The following is a 6,852-nucleotide window of genomic DNA, read 5'->3' as shown; positions in this document are numbered from 1 at the left end:
CTGGAGACAGACAACCTGTGGGTTTTAGCAGCTCTTTGAAAACTAAAGTAGCAGTAACAATACAGATTATGAATAAAGAGCACTTCTATTATGAAGCCAAAACTTCATGCCAAATCATGACGCAGAATATTGGAAAGTTATCAGCTGTATAATTAGTTCTTATGAATTTCATAAGAACTCTATAGATGACAAAACTAGCACTAGTCACAGTGCTATCATTTAAACTCCATGTACATTTTTACATCACAAGAGTGTCAATGCCAAACTTATCTACAATTTAAGTTATGAATACTTCTAGATATACAGATGCAGCTTCCTAAAATGTCATTTCTAACTAAAAATTAACATGTCACAAGTAAGATCCAAAAAACAAGGATGCTTCCACCTCCTCTGTTGTACCTGGATGATAATCACATTATGTGCATGCTTGCCCATTGCATACCCTCCACACCTATGTGCAAATGTACTATATTACAGTCTTTACTTCCTAAGAAAGACTATTTCATGAAGGTATTTTTGAAATCCTCGTCAGTTCAGTATATAAAATAGATTAATATACATACAACATATGTGGACACACTTATAGCTAAACTGATATGTATTTACATATAATTATATATATGTATGTATATATATATACACACACACACACACTACATATTTATGCACTTTTGCTTCAAGTGTCAGATAGCTAATATCTATTAAAACATTATTTTACAACACACAAAACTATCCAGTATTTCCCTCTGCAAAATAAATTTAGGAGAATAAGCACAGATGGCTTTGAATACATCACAATGTTTTTCCCACAAGTAACCTGCATTCCTGTACTTAGCTCTGCAAAACTGTGTATGAAAGTGTTTCCCGTGAGAAGTATCAAGTAAGTGACATACATCTGTGGTGTTCACAATGTAGTATTTTATTAGAAAAATAACCTTGTATTTTATCAGAAATTTTGTATGTGGTATATGTTGCAGGTCAGAGAAAATATTTTTTGTATGTTACTTTCATAACAAACATCCATAACTATTTGTAATTATTCCTGTAAATTAAAAGATTTTGCCTGGTTTGTTTCCGTCCCCTTCTCAGGTTTACACTTCAATGTGAAAAATTTCCTTGTCTGATCAGGATTTTAAGATATATAGAGACTATAGACTTTTTTAGTCTATAAAACAGTGCAAGAAATATGCAATGAAAACTATATTTATTACTTATTACATAAGAATACATTTGGTTTAGAAAACCAAGCAGAAGCCTAGATTTTTTTATTTTAAAATGCAAACCACCCTTACCACTACATCACTTTAGGTCAATCACAACAAAAATAGTTACTTACATGCATTTGGACTTGGAATGTCACATTTTTCTGATATCAGACTGCGGATTTCTTAAGCTCCAAACATAAAAACTAAATGTCTCAAAACCTAATAGGCATGATGTGAGATAGCAGAAAACTCTAAAACACATTTCTCTTGTTTCTACATTACAGGGCCAACTGGGATTTGTTCTAGAATAAAAGCCTTACACTGTAATGAGGTGTTAAGGATGAGTCAACACACACTAGCTTTTCACTTTCAGAAAGCTTTGATCAATGGAAATCACTGATGAAATCATGTGTGTTACCTCTCATTGGTATGTTTAAATAAGGTGCACAGCACTGATTTTCAATGGGTTGCATCAAGACATTTATGGATAGTGACTGCTTTGATTATTTACATTCTTAAAAGCAGAAAAGCATTTCAAGGCTGCTAAAGAATTACATATAAAAAAGGCTGGTAACTACCAAGTTTCAGGGTACTGCACCTTCTTACTCTTTCCTTATAAATTCTGATTTACAGCTACAGAAAGCAACAAAATAGAGTAACTCCTCACAGTAACTTTGGGTTCTGTCCCAAATGACCAAAGACAATGGTAACCTCTCTCTTATGCAGAACACCTGTATGCTCTAAGTTTTTTGAACAAGACAAAACCTCACAGAAATATTTTAACCAACTCTAACATCAACCTCAAAAGTACCACAAACTGAAAGCCTCCAAAAGGAATTTTTGCTGACTGCTGCATCAGTGGCATGAAGGACAGACAGCTGCAGGAACAGAAGAGCAAGCACTGAAAGTTATCAGTTGAATTAAACAAAAAGTCAAAACAGCTGCTTATCCAGTCTAAAAACTGGGCACGTTCCAAACAGCACTGAGGAAACAAATATGCAAAAATACATGGTGCACACCACATCCTAGAGGGCTCAAGAAGCACCAACATACTCAGCGCTTCTTCTGTGCTCCCTACCCCCTTTATTCTCTTCCAAACCGCTCCTATGCAAATATTATGCTTGGCTTAACACACTCCATTATGCCTAAGTCCATCCACCCACCCCCACACTCATGCAATCAAAAGATGACATAGCTTATTTTGCAAAATTTCTCGTAAAGAAAGTATATGCAAGCCGCAAGTCCAGTAGAGTCTTTTCCTATTTTTCTACTGTTAAAACTGTCAAATTACAGTGTCCCAACCTCTGTAACAAGTTTTGAACATGAAATCCTCTTCCTAACATCAGGAGGGAAAAGGGAGAAAGTACTCTATTGCTCCCTTCCATCCAAGGGTCTCACTTTGCTCCCCTGCTGCAAGTGCCATTAGGCCAGAGCTGGAAGTTTGGGAGTAAGCGAGTGACTGCATGGTGTTTAGCCATTTGCCAGGTTAGACCACGACACCACAAAAAAAAAAACTTTCAAGCACCTAACTCATTTTTGGGGTGCCGTATGTTTAGCCCAAGGAAAAAACACTGATTGATAGTAGCCCTAAATATCAGGGAAAGTTAGTTCCATTTATAGACACCTTCTTACAAGAAGATCAGATTTGATTATCAAAAAGCTCCTGTTGGTTGTAAAAGCCTATTCATCCAGGATGGTAGGAAGTTTCTTCAATAATCACTTACTCCAATATTGAGTACTGAATAGTGCTAAAAATGCCAGACTAGTAGATGACCAGAAACGGAGGTGGGATAGTGCAACAATGACAACAAAAACAAAGGAAACATGAAAGCAGAGTGGTAGGAAAAAAAGACAAAGTGCTCCTTATTAACAGCAACTAACGCACAAGAAATACAACCTTCAAAGAATGCAAGTCATAGCATGGCCGTCACCTGGCTTAATCCAAGGAGAGAAAAAAAAAGTTATGGACATTGCCCTTATTCTCTTTCACAGATATCTCTTCTGCTACGTAAACCCCACATGCATTATTGCTTCTCTGTGAGATTTTAAAGGGACTAAAATTTACTAAATGGCTTATTATATGCAAGATTTGTAAGTTTACCAGAATAGTTTGAAAGAAGTTACGAAAACGGCTCTCTGAACAGCTGCCAAACCAACTCGCATGAGAAAATTCCCATAAGCATCCCACGGCAATACTTCAAACAACTACAACATACTAAGTTGAACTACGCAGAACGGTAAATCTTAGTTCCAGCAATGTTAAATGAAAAAAGAAACCTCACTCACATTTGACAATAAATTTTAATTTGGCATCCGAATATAAAAGTATGTCCAATAATTGATTTTGATCATACAGAGACAATTACATACACAACTATTACTAGATGTATATTAAATACTGCAAAATCTGTAAAAGTTATTGGAAACAGGTTTTTCCCCATTCTAACGTACTGTTGTTTAGATGACTACCTTTAAAAGCATCTGAACATCCCACAGCCAATATGCACCTCAGACACATCCAGCTGTTCCTGATGTAAACCAGGACCATACAAGACAACACAGAATAAAGATACTGTGTTCAAGCATTGATGACAAGCAGAGAAGGGCATCTTTCTTTATATACCTAGCAAGGTTGGGTTTTCAACTCCCCACCTCCCTCTCCCTCTTCTGGAGGAAGGAGCTGTGCTTCTCAGGTGGAAGGAGCCTGCGTGTCAGAGGTACTTTGCCCCACTTTTACCTTTCAAGCAGAGCCTGGGACATTCTCCAACTCAGGGTGGGGAGGTAGGATGTGGCCAGCACTGGGGGAAGACTCAATTCATTAAACCTTTTGCTGAAAACCATGCAGGTGAATTATTGTAGGTGTATTACAAAATACCACCATGACTGTATAACAGCAGCTTATTATGAGATATTCAGTAAAACATTTTATTGAATAAGAGTAGAGCAAAACCAGCTGTAGCAAACCATGCCCTCCAGAGAATCATGAAACTACCTGCTACCCACATGGTATTTTGTGCAGATGCCACTTCTAAGCAGGAAATTAAAATGGCTCAACATTTTCACATTAATCTCTGGGCCACCAAATTACTGGTTTCAGAATTGCATTAATTAAGAGCAATACATATTGCCTCAATGAAACACGCTTGGTAAAGCTACTGAACCACACCTCAGTTTTGACAACTGGGGAGCCTGCTGGGCCACATGTGAGGTGAGGGAAGGGCTGAGAATAGCAATGAATGAAAAAGCAAACCTTGGCAGTCAGGAGCTCTGCAGACTTCTCAACGGGTACCATCAGGGCAGTGAAGCAGCATCACTGCCGTCTCCAAGCTGATCTCCTGCAGCATCTTAAACACTACACCCTATAGCAACACGAGAGCTTCTGCATAACCTACGATCATTGGTTAGCCCAAGCCAAAAAGAGCATTAACTACACAGCAAACAACAACAGAAGGCTATGTTGGATAAAACACAGGCTAAGCCCCAGTGAGTATCATCTCTGAATAGGTATGTGTACTAGAGACTAGTTGTAAAGTTTGATCAACTTACCAGTTCTATTAGGCACTTGTTCTAACAACTTATGTATTGCGCCAAGTCTGTCACAGCTGCTGTTAGACAGGAGCAAAAGAACTGATTTACTAAGCAGGCACTGTAACTCACAACATGTGCGAACACTACCTGCAGCCTCGCACAAAAAAACAGCCCACCACACACCCCCACAACCACGCTGTGAACCCTCCTATCAAATCACAAGGTACATTACTGCTAATAATTTTTTTCCTTCAAGTCTTAGATTATAGCAAAAAAGATAATGGTGCAGAAGAGTGTTTGCATTTTATATTGTCATTGTAATTTAAATTCATATTTAAATGCATGTTACATATCAATGTTCTCCAGTATGTTAGATGAAGTATAAAGCTATGTTCCCTTGAAAGGGGTGATTTTAATTAAGGGACTGGAAAAATCAGTGACTCAATTAAGAAAATTGATCATAAGAAGAGGTATGACATTCCAGCAATGAATTTACTTCAGACTGAAATATTTAACATTCTAGTGAATATATGTAAGTGGTTTTATACAATCACAGAATTACATATGTGAACCTTTGGACAAAACATCGAATATTTTAACAGTTCATAGAATAACATTTTTATGAATGAAAATTCCCAGAAGACCAAATGGAAAAATAGAACAAGGGTAGCATTCCCAAAAGGGCAAAGAAAAGGCAATTTTTCCCAAAATAAACTGGTTTTCATTAAAAATGTTATCAAGTGAGAGTTTATAAACAGCTCTACTTCTAAGCAGAAGTGTGATGAAGACTACTAATATCTGCATTTTTACTATCAGAAGAAAACCACTACATCAGAAAATTCTATGCACACTACCTCTGTTTATCAAGCCAAATGAAAACACTTTGAAACTTTGATGTTTTTTTAATTATGAAATTCATCCAAATAGTCTGTTAAAGGGACTGAAATATTCTAATGGAATCCAAAACTTTTTTTTTAATTGTACAAATGTAAAGTCAAAAAAAAGTGCGCTGTATAATTGGTTTTGCCAGATAGGCACTTGTTAATATTTACGACTTACGAATTTTTAAGAAAAATATTTCTAAATACTGTAAACATGGATAAAAACTACCTTTGTCCTCTATTAGTTGCTGTTCTGATTTTCAGCCTAGTTTAGATGAAGATTCTGAAAAAAGCCAAATATTTATGGATGCTGGTACAGGACTGCAGGACAAGCTTCTGAGGCCTGGCTTTCTGATGAGGAACATGCTTATACACTATTCATCTTCAAAATATAACATGAAGCCTTTCCAAAACTCAGGTCTCGCACTCCTTCAATTTAAACAGAATAAATCATGCAATTGCTCCAATAAATCTATTTTAATATTCAAAATGAAGCAGCAATTGAAGCACCTCGGTGGATTTGTCAAGTGATGGGGTGGTTGGAGCAAGGAAGGGAAGTTCAGAAAGGCAAAGCATAAGCTCAGGCAGCAGAAAACAGCTCAGGTGGAGAACAGCACCATACACAATAGCAAGTAGCACTGCAGGTGGTGATCCAAAGTAAATGACAAGTAGGAAGTTGAAACATATGATATCTCTCAGACAGTAAAGCTTAAGAATCACTCTGAAAATGTTCACATCTACCAAAAACTCTTACATGCTTGAGCTGACCTGGATGTCAATAAGCAGCCCCTGCCCTCCCTTGCCCATCTTCTTGCCTGTTTTCCTACCATTTCTAAAACAAGAATTGAAACTGTAGTACAGGCACAAATTAAAAAAAAATCCCCACACCAAGCAAGACTCATCTGTTGTTCACCTCAAACCCTTACCGATTAATCAGTATATACTTGAAATCAAGAAGCACCATACATTGGTATTTGCTTTTACATATAGGGTGCCTTTCAGAAGCAAAACGGGACACAGATTAAGCCTTTAAAAATGGAGAAGCAGACATCTGAGCTACAAGTCACACACAGAGAAGCAGTTTAGTTACATACAACTCAATACTGAATAGCCCCAAAGACGTGACAAGTAGAAAAACACTGTTCTGTGTTCTTCCAAACTCAGTATCTTGTTTCTTTTCCCTCCACCTCAAGACCAGAGAGACAAAAAAGGCTAAAAACAACATTGAAATGTCACTA

The sequence above is a fragment of the Mesitornis unicolor genome, unplaced genomic scaffold (genome assembly GCF_000695765.1).
Source record: "Mesitornis unicolor isolate BGI_N332 unplaced genomic scaffold, ASM69576v1 scaffold31019, whole genome shotgun sequence".
Classification (NCBI taxonomy): domain Eukaryota; kingdom Metazoa; phylum Chordata; class Aves; order Mesitornithiformes; family Mesitornithidae; genus Mesitornis; species Mesitornis unicolor.
Note: the sequence above shows the minus strand (reverse complement) of the source record.